Source organism: Pinus tabuliformis, chromosome 7 (genome assembly GCF_031772625.1).
Source record: "Pinus tabuliformis cultivar Carrire ecotype Pingquan chromosome 7, CPIR1, whole genome shotgun sequence".
NCBI lineage: Eukaryota > Viridiplantae > Streptophyta > Pinopsida > Pinales > Pinaceae > Pinus > Pinus tabuliformis.
The window spans coordinates 12041986-12055837 of NC_142293.1; positions in this window are offsets into that span (position 1 = coordinate 12041986).

A 13852-nucleotide genomic window follows, 5' to 3' on the forward strand; every position below is an offset into this window, starting at 1 on the left:
CCACATCTCCATTGTATACTCAAATAATTGGTTTCATTCCTTGACTGTAGCGGCCATAATGGTCATATCTGCTTTAATAGCAGCCTCACGCTGCTCTCTGACTTCCAGAGGAGTGGTTGGCTGCAACTTCAGTTGAAGCTCTGAAATCTGCAACTGTAGCTCAAACCGTACCTTTCCAATTTCCTCCTTGGATGCCTTCACTACAACAGCTAACTTGTGAATTTTCTCTATTGAGGCCACCTCTGCCAGACTATGGAGCTTAGGGAGGTCGCTGCCCACTTTGGTAAGGACTACTGATTTCACTGCCTCACCACGTCATGGGCCTGCAAGGCCTGCACTATCTATGCAAGCATCTGTTGATTGTTAGTTTTTACCTCATCAATAATCAACAAAGCTCATTTCTCCCGGACGCGGAGCTCATCTGAAACTCCTTGGTGCAACTCATGTAAGGTCTGGATAGGTAGTGCTACAAGGTTGATACTTATATTTTTCCAGCACTGCCCGCGCTCCTGGTCGTCGGCTACCTCCAAATGGAGAGAGCCCCCTGGTAGTTGCATTGCTTGGAGCTCGGATGTGATTTCTGCAGTGGTAGTAAATCTTGGCAAGCTCGCTTGATCCATGGTCGCTTGGACCACACTCACCTAGATCACTCTCGTCTAGACCTATAATTCTTTTAGGCCCTGTTGCACTTTGTCCAGTACCTACTTGTACTGGTCCTCGATGTGCCCCCATATATTTTCTGTAGCGGAGTGGACAACATCGCTAATTTCATCAAGATCCCCCTCCGTGAGGGCCAATGGTTCAGTACCCGCAGTCTTGTCAGATTTCTACTTCTTGCATGGCCCTGTCGAACTACACTTTTGCCTTTTCTTGATCCTGAAGGGAGACTCTAAGTCCTCCGATCTGAGATAGGGGTCTGCGCCTTCTTCTTCTTCATCTACGGTTTCGACCTCTACATCAGTGTGCTTTGTCTCAGGTTCCTTGAGGTCAATGGTAACCTGCAATGCTGCTATTTGCACATCTTTTTCCTTTTGTGATTTCTTCTCTTTTGTAGAAGCCTTTTCCTTCTACGCTTCCTTCTCTTTTGTAGAAGCCTTTTGTGCTTCTTTCTCTTTGTCTTTCTTGGCTGCTGTTGTTTTCCTCGTTTCTCCTTCTACGGCCTTACTTGTTCCTGCATCTTCGCTAGATGGGGTGAGCTAATCACTTGTACTTTTGTTGATGACCCCCATAATATCTTCCTCCGCGACTAAATATGAAAATTTGTTCCATGCTCCCGCGACATCCTTTTTCGTGTGTATGGACAGATTGTGAAAATTTTCCTTGAAGTCTGCTATATTTTTGTACTACACATGTAGTCTGGGTGACAATCGTGGCCATTGGTTGAACACCATCCGCAACTCTGACTTGATCAAGACCCATAACATCTTGGTTTCAATGATACGATTAGGATCCTTTATCGCCCATAGCGAGGAGAATTTCACAGCTTCACACAAGTCTGGATCCTGCATTGGGAACTGGTTATCCTCAGGTGTCCTCCATGCTACCAGCACGATCAATAGTAGTAACCACGTGTAATGGAATGCCTTTCTGTCCTCCTGGGCTTCGCTGCAATCCTCCAGGAATTCATGGTATAGGTAATTTACCTAATTGAATTGGACCCCTTGGATGCACTATGTAACTAAATATACCACTGGTGCCAACACTTAATCGACACGACACTTCCGCATTTTTTTTCCTTCCAAAATCTGTGTAGAAAATTACACAATGCCATCCAAGATAGAGATAATGGCGTAGCCTCCCGGCTTCTTCACCAACCTGAAGTTTCTCTTCATATGATCTGCGAGATTCTTCTCCGGTGACTTCCCCACAAAACCGTGTGCGGGGTTCGCGCCCTGATAAAGTAACAAGGTGATTATGTGGACCAACATATCATCAATTGGAATGAGCCCTCCCAATGATAAGCACCCATCATGAACCAACGCCAACAATTGATGCACACAAATAATATTAATTATGTTTCGGCTAAAGTGTGGGACATATAACATATTGAGAAATCATGCGCACTCAATCCTGACTACCCACTTCATTGGCTCAAGCCTTGTGACACCTGCCTCCTCGTAGTAGACCGATTTCAAATATTTACTGGGTTCTAACTGCGGAAACTTCGCATGATCGCCCAGATCCCAGTCCTCCATATTTAGAAATGGTACTTAGGCCAACAAGTCACCCTCAACAGGTACTTCCTCCAGCAGTAATGGTGTGAATACCTTGTATTTCAATGAATCAGGGTCCTTAGTGACCTTGGCAGTGGATTTCCTAGGGGGTACATAAGGTGGTAGCCGAGTAATTGGCACTGCTTCCTCTGCGTTGATATCTTCAACCCCTATATTCAACTCTTCTTCATCCATATCCAGGGATTTTTTCGGCTTCTTATTCTTATCCATACAACCCTTTTGTCTAACCTCATTTGGGTTTTTACGGGGTGATTTCCGAACTGGAGCTTTCTGTGGCTTCTTTTGCTTCTTCTGTCCTGCTGCGGAGGTAGTGGGTTTTGGCCTCGATGAACTATGCGTTTTGGTAGGGACTAGTGATGTTGTAGTCATTTTTTCAATCCTCTCCCATAATAGTTTCTTCTGCCACTCAGGCCAGTCTGCCTCAAACCCTAGCCCTTTCTGCAAAAAATCCTTCTCTACTTCTTGCCAATCTCCTATGGACATACAATAATTGTCGATGTTCACACTTAGGCATAACATCTCAAGACAATATCTCTGGAAGCAAAGTGTTAAAATGGGGAGGGGGATGTTGTATTTATAGCCCTTTTTGAATTCAAATCCATAGGTTCCCTCTAGATCTCCCACATTAATGCTCTTTTGGTGGAAATTTTCCAAATATATTCTCCTTAAATGCTTTCCCAGCTCCCTTTAACAGAAAAATAGTCATCCAATCACCTACAGTGTTTTCAATGGTCCCTTTCTAGCTAGGCTACGTGAGAGCCACCTTGCTTTTTTAGCTCCATCGGTGCAGCTCCAATCCACGCCTTTCTCCTAATCATTGCGCAGCACAATCGTTTTTCCCCACTATTCTCCTGGCATAGTGGTTTATAGTCCCATACTTCCTTCCAACTACCTGAATTACTAAGACTGTCCTGAATCCATATAGTCATCGTGTAGGGCGGGATCGCCCTTGTACAACTTCAACCAAATTCCATTGATTCTTCTTGGAAATAACTCCCCATTTAGCTTTGCGCGCTGAACTTCTCCCCCATCCGTAATCTTCTTGACGATGTATGGACCCAACCAATGCATCTAAGACTTTCCTGGGAACGTAGTAAACTTGCTATCATATAGCAGTACTAAATCTTCATTTTTGAAGGTTCGCTTCTTAATCTGGCGATCATGCCACGCCTTTTCTCTAGCCTTCTACACCTCCTAATGGAAACCTTCCAATAATCGATCTTCTACTAACTCGAGTATCTACGCAAGGCATTCTTACATTATATCCTGATCTTCCATCTCCATGACTGCAACAATCCACAAACTGGGCAATATGTATTTCATTGGCATCACCGTTTCTTGTCCATAAACCAAATCGAAATGGTGTCTATCCAGTCAACTTATTACAGGTAGTTCTATATGTCGAAAGAAGAACTAGTATGCACACATCCCAATTGTTCCTATTCGCGTTACAGATCTTGGTGAAAGAAATATCCAATATCTTATTGAAAGCTTCAACTATTCCATTTTCTTGAGGATGGTATAGCGTGCTCTTATAATGATACATCTGGAATTGTTCTATCAAAGAAGAAATCGTTTCATTCAGGAAATGTGAACCCCTTTCGCTCATCAAAATCTTAGGATAGCCAAACCTAGAGAAAATATATTCAAATATAAAATTTGAAGCTGTAGCTGCGCTGCAACTTTTTACAGGTTGTGCCTCATCCCACCTGGTCAAGGATTATGTTTCCATGATGATGTAGCGCACACCTGTCTTCTTTCCTGGTGACTGAATAGGTCCCACAAAATCTATTTCCCATTTGTCGAATGCCTGTAACGAGACCTGCGGGTTCAGAGGCAATTCATCCCTTCACAATGGCTTCCCAATCCTCTAACATACATCACATTCCCTACAATATTGATTGGAATCTTTGTGCATAGTTGGCCACCATAGCCCAGCTTGTAGGATCTTCTGTGCAGTCGCTCTTCCAACATAATGTCCTCCAACAACTCCTCCACGCACTTCGTTGAGGATACTATTTCTTTCATAATCCATTACATAGGATATTGTTTCTTTCATGATCCGGTACATACCTACGCAGAACTTCATCCGACCCCATTTTATACAAGTTCCCTGCAATTACAGAAAAATCTGCAGCCCTGACCACCAATTCCTTCTTCTTTTGCGTCGTATATCCTTCAGGAGCTACACCTATAGACAAGAATTGGATTATATCTGCAAAATGTTCGTCTGCAACGTGCACAACAAAAAGTTGCACGTCAGGCAATCCTTCATCAAGGCTTGTAGGTTCTTCGCCATTCTTAATTCGTGAAAGGTGATCAGGTCCAACATTTAATCTTCCAGGCTTCCCAATTACTTCAAAGTCATACTCCTGAAATAGCAATAACCACCTACAAATTCTCCCCCCAACATAGGCTTGATGACCAAGTACTTCAAAACTGAATGGTCCATGTACATTTTGAAGTGTGCACCCAACAGATAATGTCTGAACTTCTCAAGTGCATATACCATTATGAATCATTCGCACTCTGTGGTTGAATAATTCTTCTCCACCTTAGACAATTTTTGGCTCGCAAATGAAATCGGGTGGTTGCTATCTCATGCACTTGGTTGGGTTAAAAATGCTCCTAGCGCTATGCAGGACGCATCCACATGTACATGGAATTATTTCTTCCAATCAGGGAAGATTAGAATAGGTGTTGTAACCATATTTTTCTTCAAAACATCTAAGATTTTTTGGCAATCATCATCCCAACAAAATGTCACATCTTTGTTCAATAATTTATCCATGGGTGCAGTGATCTGTGTGTATGCCTTAATAAACTTTCTATAGTATCCTGTATGGCCCAATGTTGCGTGCAACTGTTTTACATTCCTCGGGGGCTCCAAATTGATAATCACTGCAATTTTGGTAGGGTCCACCATCAACCCTTGCTTACAAACAACATGGCCCAAAAGTATTCCATATGGTACACAAAATATACACTTCTTCAGATTTAGGGAGATCTGATACTTCCTACAAGTATCCAGCATCAAGCGAAGACTTGAAACATGCTTTTTAACTAACCCGAACACCGTCCAATCATCAAAGTAGACCTCCAAAATTTTGTGAATAAATTCTTTAAAGGTAGCGAATACCACCCTAGAAAAGATCACAAGGGAATTATTAAGTCCAAAGGGCATAACTGTATACTGAAAAGAGCCCCATTCTGTGGAGAAGGTATTCTTACTTCAATCTTCTAGCGCGATCTTGATATGGTGATATCCTGAGAATCCATCTGTAAAAGAGTAAGTTTCTTGACCACTAATGTTTTCCAAGACTTCATTTGTGAACGACGTAGGGAATGGATCATTTACGCAAGCATCGTTCAACTTCCTTAGATCGATGCAGATCCTGATTTCCCACTTTGTCTTCTTCTCTTGAACTACTATAGGGCTAAACCAGTCTGATTCTTCTACAGGTTCAATAATAACTGTTGTGAGCATCTTCTCCCATTCTTTGCACACCTTTTCCTTATATTTAGGATTCAATCGATATGGGGCATTGCTTTACCGGCTTCACATCTAGCTTCAAATTGATCTTCATAACACCCATGTCACCTGTTAGCACTCCTCCGGATCTCCAAGGCTGAGGAAGAGTCTAGCTGAGGTAACCACAGACAAACCTTTTGACTTGGTATCTAGCCCTACCAAGCTGGAGAGGGATCTCTCCACAAAATCGCAGCCAAGAGGGCAGGATGAATTAGGGTTTTAGGCTAGTTATGATGTGCAGAAGGGTTTGATTGTTTGAAATGATTGGGTTTTTGCTGGATGAGGATATTAGGTCAAAAAACTAGGTCAGGGAAAATTATATATGATTGCAGACATTCAAAGGGGCAAGATAGGTAATAGGCTAGCACATTAGGGTTTTTTGGGATGAGATGATTCAGACAGGTGAGGAGCTAGGAAGAGCATGAAAGATGTATTCTTCCTAAACTGAAGAAAGATGAACAAACTATGAAAACTTCCCCAAAACAAAGCATGTGAGATGATTTATGTTTATCAACTTGAAAGAGATCATAAAATATACATGAAATGGAATATGGACCAACAATACATTCATACAAATGCAACTGAAGAAAAAACAATGCTAGACAACCATACCACGAGTATCCCAAGGAAATAGCTGCAAATCATCTATTAAAACTGGCCAAATTCTAATACAATAGTGTCTCTAATCAAAACAACAACATCCCACTAAGTCCCACCTGTGAAAAGACACAAATATACAAGATATAGGCCTCAAAACAAACTCCTCCCAACCTTAGGGGTCGAATCCATGAGAGGAGGAGGAGTTCCACCAAAATCTAAATTGATAGCTAGAGTGTAAGGTGGTCAAAGTGACTGATCCCTAATTACAATGAAACTGATTCATTACACCTCATGGAGTCTATTTACCTAATGTATTTACCCTAGGTAATAGTAAAAAGACCATAATTACATTTACAACATCAATTACATCAGTAAAAAGTTGATTTCCCAAGATGAAAATCAAATCTGGAGAAAAATAGTGAAAAATCAGGCAACTGGTCAAACGCACCCTCTCTGTGTCAAACACGCCCTCCATCTTGCAGGCTGATTTTGACTGCCTTCTCAGTGTCCAAATTGAGCCTAGGATAGCTCATTGGAAATCTTGTCCTGTCTAGTTTCAAAATATACCTTCAGTTTCCAAAATGGACTTTATTTGACCCTCCAAAAATTGATTCTCCCAAGACTGGTCAAATGCGCAGTGCTAAGGTGAAAAAGGAGGCAGAACATTGATGTTTTAGGTGTTTTTTCACCTTTTCACCTGCTAGTTGTGCAAAACAAGGCTTGAAAAATTGTTTTCCTGCATGTCTTCCCTGTTCTGAAAACAACGGTTGTCTTCTTTTGGCCAAAAAGTGCCCCAAACAAAATCGCAGTGCCAAGGACGCTGCGCCCTTGGCATTCTAGCTGTAAAAAAAAAACTGTGTATGATTACTTGAAAAGCACAAAAACTTCAAAATTACCCCAAAACTTCTCACAATTGGTGAAATGATTGCTGATCATGTAGTTTGAGCATGGAGTGATGCTTCAACAAGGATGTCAAGTCTTCCTTCCTCTTCTTTCTTATTTAGGGCTTGAATCTTTGCATTAGCTCTCCTAAGATTTGCCCTTGCAATTTTGTTCCTCATGGCATAATATTTTGCCATTTTATCTGAATATCATTTTCGTTGTTGGCCTTGTCTAGTTTTTTCTCCAAATTCTAGTTTACTTTGTCAAGCCAATGCTCCTCTTTCTCATTAATCATGATGACAAACTGTTCATTCCATGTGAGCTGATTTGCAAGTTCAGCATCCTTTTGTCTCTCTAGTTCTAGAGCTCTTTTAAGCCCTCTAGTCCTAGGTATTCTCTTTGGTTCTTCTTCAGGTTCACCATACCTGTCATAGGCCTTATCAAGCAATGCCTTGGATTTCATTTGTTCTATTCTTTCCTTGATGAGTTGAATCTCCATGACATCATGCTTGGCTTGAAGTCGCTGGTTTTCTTGCTCATAATATGAAATAATATATTTAGACCTCTCTAAGTTGGTATGGAGCTCCTTGATGAGTGCATATTTTTCCTTGATGACTATCCTAATGTACTCACTGCCATTATGCTCATCTAGGTCAACAAGGTCAAAATCCTGTTCTGTCTCATGGAGGTCCTCCTCCTCATGCTGAATCTCTGCCTCTGTCATATTTTCTTTGCCTTTGTGTACCTGCTTTGTTGGTGAAGAAGGCAGGGCCCCTCCCACAATATTTGGGTCAAACACCTTCCTATGATCTCTCTGATAAGTATGTTCCAATATGCCCAAATTTTCCCTCTTAAGCTTGATGACCTCAACCTGTTTAGTCTGCTCCGGCTCACCGATCTCATCTCTGTTAGGTGACTCAATGTGCTCATGAAATGGTTATGTTGGAGGTGATGGTGAAGGAGATTGATCTGATTATGATGCATGATCAATGGGCTAAGATGGAGGAATGGATGTGGAAGGATGAGATGATGAAGGCACATCTTGAACATTCTGAATAGATGGGTCAGTGAAAATGTTATTGGCTATGAAGGTACTCCATGCAATGTTCAATTGTTTGAGGTGATGGAGGACAATGATTTTGATGAGGGAGTGGTGGAAAATACTTCTCATTTGATGCTCATATTCTCTTTTTTGGACAATATATGCCATCTTGTCAACGCTTCGAAATAGATAATAAGGTATATTGAGCATCTTGACCCTTGTGAAGTGCATGAGTAGCCGGATATGATAGGTATAAATTCTAGAGAACCTTCCTTCACAAGTAAAGTATCTCATGATGATTTTCATCATGGGAACATATCTATCCAGGAGGTAAGAGAAAGGAAAAAGCCTCTTTCTATCATTCTTGTATCTAGGTTTGATATATGGCTCATAGTAATGCTCTTCCAAGTTTGTTTGCTTAAACCATTTTTCCCCAACATCTGGGATTCTAGTGGCAACAGATATGATGGTAGTGGACATAGTGAAAGTGACACCATCAAGGGCTAAGTGGTTGTCATGGAGATTGGAGATGAATAGTCTACTCAACATAGGGTGATGTTGGACCTTGGAAAAATGAAACCTAGAGACCAAATGAAAATCTTGAGTGAGCAAACTTCATGGTGACTTGACTGACATAAAGACATGATGAAATGAGCTTTTGTGATTGATGTATGCTCAGTAAGTGATCCAAAATGGATTTTGGATAGAATTCTAAGTCTAAGTGTTCCTCACAGAGGAAAATGAAAGTCCAAGGATGTTTCTGGAAATAGCCCCATTGCTGAGATCTTTTCCTTCTAAATCTACTGCAACTTGAATGGGCTAAAATAGACTTAGGATGCAAAAGTTATCACAGAAAGAAGTTTTCCTTTGTTCTTTGGAAAAAGAGGCAAAATCCCCTAAAAATGGCAAAAAAACCCTTATAAAGGGAAATCTTATCGGAGAAAGTCCAAGAGGCGGACTTAAGCGGAAAGGGAAGAGACCCTCGATTGCCAATCCCCAACATATCGGGTCGGAGGCAGGCATGTGAAAATAACACAAGGAAAGGACCCAGGCCAATGCGACATTGCGAATGCCGATATCAGCGTCGGTGATGCCACAAGGCAAGGGAAGGGCCCTTGGGGCTATGCGACATGCGATTGTGATATATCGCATCGCAACATTGCATCGTAGCGATATAAAGGGGTGATAGCATGCTGGACCTGACGGATTTTATAAGCACGGTTCGATAAATTTTGAGTTCCGATATATGTCGGGTCTTCTGTGTATTGATGCATTTCGGGATAAAAACCGAAATACAAAGGAAAAATGCCCAAAGCGATAAAGCCGGACCCAAAGGGGAATTATAGGTGCAATTCATAAAATTTGAGTTCCGTAAAGGCGGGATTTTGGGCGGGCCTTAGGCGGAAAGTGGTATTGGGTTGGCTCCGCTCGATCCCACACACTGGTCGACACGTGGCTAGTGGAGGAGAGAGGAAAACTGCCTTTTCGGGCGGGTAACCTCCGTACTCCTAAGCCACCCGAAAATGGATATCGACCGTTGGATCGGAGATCCTGCAGATCAACGGTGGGGATTGCGATAGCGGCCAAAGGTGGACCCGATGCGATATTAGGGTGGATGCGATAATATTTGAAGTCCGATAGAAGGAATTTTGATGGGTTTTTCAATGTATTTCCTGTGTATTTGGGATTTTTCCCAATATGCCTACGTGATGCGATATGCTGCCTAATGGCGGACCCAATAGGGTTTTTAGGGGCGATTTAATGGAATTTCACATCCAGAATTCATGCCCGATAGTGTATTTTCCAGGAAAACCTCTGTGTAATGGATTTTCTCTAATTTTGGGTTTTGCCTAAGGAAAAGCTCTGAAACCTCTGTAACCGCTCCAGATCATCATGCCACACTGCAAGCGGGCGTTTTTACAAGCAATGATGCATTTTGAAGCCACAGAGCCACATCTTCAGATGGTCAGTAGAACTGAAAAGGTGCAGGGAAGCTGCAGAGGTGTAGAGAGATGATGATACGCAGAGAAATGGTTGGGGTAGCCGAAAAGTTGGAAAAGTACCTCAAAGGAGGCAAAGAGCTCAATTGAGAAAGGAGAGAGCAGAGAGAGCAAAAGCTAATGCGCAGAGCAGCTGAGGGAGTCGCTTGGAGGTCAAGCAAACCATTGATGCACGCAGAGGCCGAGAAAGAGCTTAGAGAAGCCAGAGCCGAAGAGCTAAAGCCAGAGCCGAGAGCCAGAGCTAAAGAGCTAGAGCCAGAGCCAGAGCCGAGAGCCAGAAAGCCGAGAGCTTCAGAGCCAGGGATGAGATGGTGTTCTAAGCCCATTGTTTTTGTGTAAAATAGTGGAGTTGAGTGTGGAGCTTGTAAAAGAACTTATACCATAATCCCAGAGAGCCTAGTCGAGTTGACTAGAGCTCACGGAGACGTAGCCCAAGAGTTTTGGGTGAACTCCTAATTAAATTGTTGTCTTATGTGTTTGTTATTTGTTGCACTGTTTTACTGTTATATGCATGTTATATCAGCATAAACAACAGAATTTTAAAGCACATAAACAGTCAAAAATAAACACCAGCATACACCTTATTTTCAAGCACATTATTAATTCCGCATTGGTTAATCATAATATCTTGGGAATATTTAAGCTTTGGAAGTGGGAGAGGTTCTTGTAAGTTCACAAGAAGCCTTTAGTGCCCCATTTTCAGATCAAGTGGTATTGGAGCTTAAGATTGGTTAAACCTACCTTCAAAGAAGGTTATATCAGAATGCTTGATTGATAGAGCAAAGATTGCTTGTCTGAAAGGTGTTTGGACAGTCAAGGATTGATTGTATGCATGGTTGTAGACTGACTATTGTTTGAGTTTGCAGAGGTGAAGGGAAAGCTATTGATAGCTCAGTCTAGGGAGGAAAAAAAGGAAGAAGGGTTGAAGGCATTCTTCTTATCCCAAAGGACCTCAAGGCAATCCTTGAAGCACAAGAGGTTTGTTGCAAAAGGTTGCTTGAATAAGCTCTTTGTTAATCTTGTTTGAAGTTCTTTTGTTCATTGGCATAATGACTACTTCTAGAAGTGAGTCCTCAAATTCTTCTTTCTTCACAAAATTCTTTGATGAAGACATGAAGCAAGACTTGGCCACCATGATGAATATTGTTGGACACCTAATCCTAAATGGGTTAGTGTGGAAGCCGAATAGACCAAAGCAGTCCAAGAGACCTTGGGATCTGAAACCCAAGAGTCACGTATTGTACTATAAATGTATATCTCATGTTAATAAAAAAATGTACTGCATGTTTGATCTTTCATATTTTCTGGTTGCCCGTGTGTGTTTAACATGGTATCAGAGCAGGCGTATTCCTGACCTGCGTAATTAATGTGAGCCATTTGTCTTATGGCCTTTATGTGCAGATCATTTCTGCCATCTATTCTGCATTTCATGAATATTTTGTCATGAATATTTTTCCAGCTAAATTTTAGCTGCAACCTGTTATTTCCCAGCGCCATTTTTATTCACCTGCCTTCTAAAAATGCTCCTTGTTTAGACCTGCCATCTCTGCCGCCCTAGCAAGAACACACCTCTGACTTATCATTGTTGGCACGTTTTTTACGAGTGTAATGTCTCTTGGTCTTCCAGAACTGGAGCACTCCGGCGTCGAATCTCTATGATGAGGGCCCTCTGTTAGAAGACCTGCTGCAAACATTGTGTCAGTGTCATAGACATTTTATATTCTCCTGTAACTCCTGTTTTCCTGCCACATATTCTGTGCTGAATCTTCTGGCTGCATTACTTCTCTGCGCTGAATTGAAGGCTGTGCATTCTTGTATCGCTCCAAATATTGTATGCTGGTGCACTTCCGGGATATTCCATACCACGCCTTTTTTGTGATACGCTGCCATTGTTTGAATCCACTCCCGGTTATTAGCACTGTATATCAGCTCTCGGTTGGCATTATCCAAACCACCTAATCCTGTGTTCAATGTTGTTTTAAACAATGCAAGCACCGGTCATATGTTGACCCTCCTCCACACTCTACTCCCGCAATAATCATAACTCCTATAATCATGATGCTGGCCTGTCCGTTGCATTGTCCTGGTGCATAGAATCGTTGGGCGGAAGCGTAGTGAACCTGACATTACAACTCTCAAGAAAGAAGGTGAATTTGAAAGGAAAGTAAGGCTGCTGTAGCATAGCTCGGGACCCTTGAAGAGGACGAGTTAAGGATAAGTGTAGAGGCAATTTTCTCAGCTGAAGGATGCATTGAGTACTGAAGGTAAATTATTCTCTAATTTTGTGATGACCGTGAGCACTGAAGAGACACTGGAAGGCAGAATCTCCCTTGCGCTAGCTCACATTGTTGCCGTAACTTCATTTGCTGGGACTGTGTGCCAATTTTAGGATTAAATTTGCGTCGTATTGAGGATGTGTCTATGAATCGAAAAGCTGAGCCAAATAACCAGGGCCAACTGTCAAGAAAATCTATGGGCAAAATATTCTTAGCAACAACAGAGTGAATTTTGTTTCAGTGCCTTTGACGACACTCGGAACATCTATTGTTTGTTTATATTTGTTCTAATATTTCAACACTTGTTGATCTTGCTGAGTACTGGAATGCATAACTAAAGTTACTAGATGCTTGCATTATTTTCATATTCTGTGTTAGGGTGAGGATGGTAATGCTGCACATAATTAAGTTGACTAAGGAGCTATAGCTTTCATGAAAACTGAGGAAAAGGAAAGCAAAACGTGTCAAGCAATTCACTGCGTGATTGCACCGTGAACAACAATATTTCATTATCACGTTTCTCAGAGGGAAATACAACTGAGGCAAAATAAAAGACACAGAGGCCAGTCCATCGACTATCTTCATTCTTCGCGAGCCTCGTGTTCTGAATTATGACAGTGGGAGGCCAGACAATATCATCATCCGATGGCTTGAACTTCCGCTTCTGGAGAATGATGGGGGTAATCACCAGAGTCTTACTATTAGCCATGGTCGGCCCAATAAAAATATGAAAGAACCAGAGTTACATGCCAATTTACGAATACAAGACTACCAGACTTTGCCAAAAGGCAAAGTTGCCCACTATCTCTCTTTAAATATGCCAAGAGCGAGTGGAGAGTTACTGTGCAAAATGGAATTGGTAATGGAGTTGTGGTGTAATTCTCGCACAGCCTTGAAGCTGACTGGTCATTAATGGAGTGACACTCTCTCTTCTTTCTATCTCCGTTCGCCAGCTTTGCGATTTTGAAACAAGTAGTGCACGCTCTTGCCTTGAATGGTACCATACGTCCGTAGTCGATTGGCAATCTCATCAATTTGATCGGGAGTGGGATTGTGGATCCCTTCCCTGTACATTTCTTCTGATAAATCTTTTTGTTCTTTTGTCAGAATCCATCTAGTGTTTATGGTGGATTGACTTTTTGCGTTTTCTTTGCTTTCTTGACCTCCCTTCATCTCCTACTCAAACACTTTGTTGAGAAGAAAGTGATTTGTGGATTTCGATTGACAGCGTCCATGCCCCTTCATCAACATTATATCTCTGTGAAGGATTCCACATTGCTTGGGTC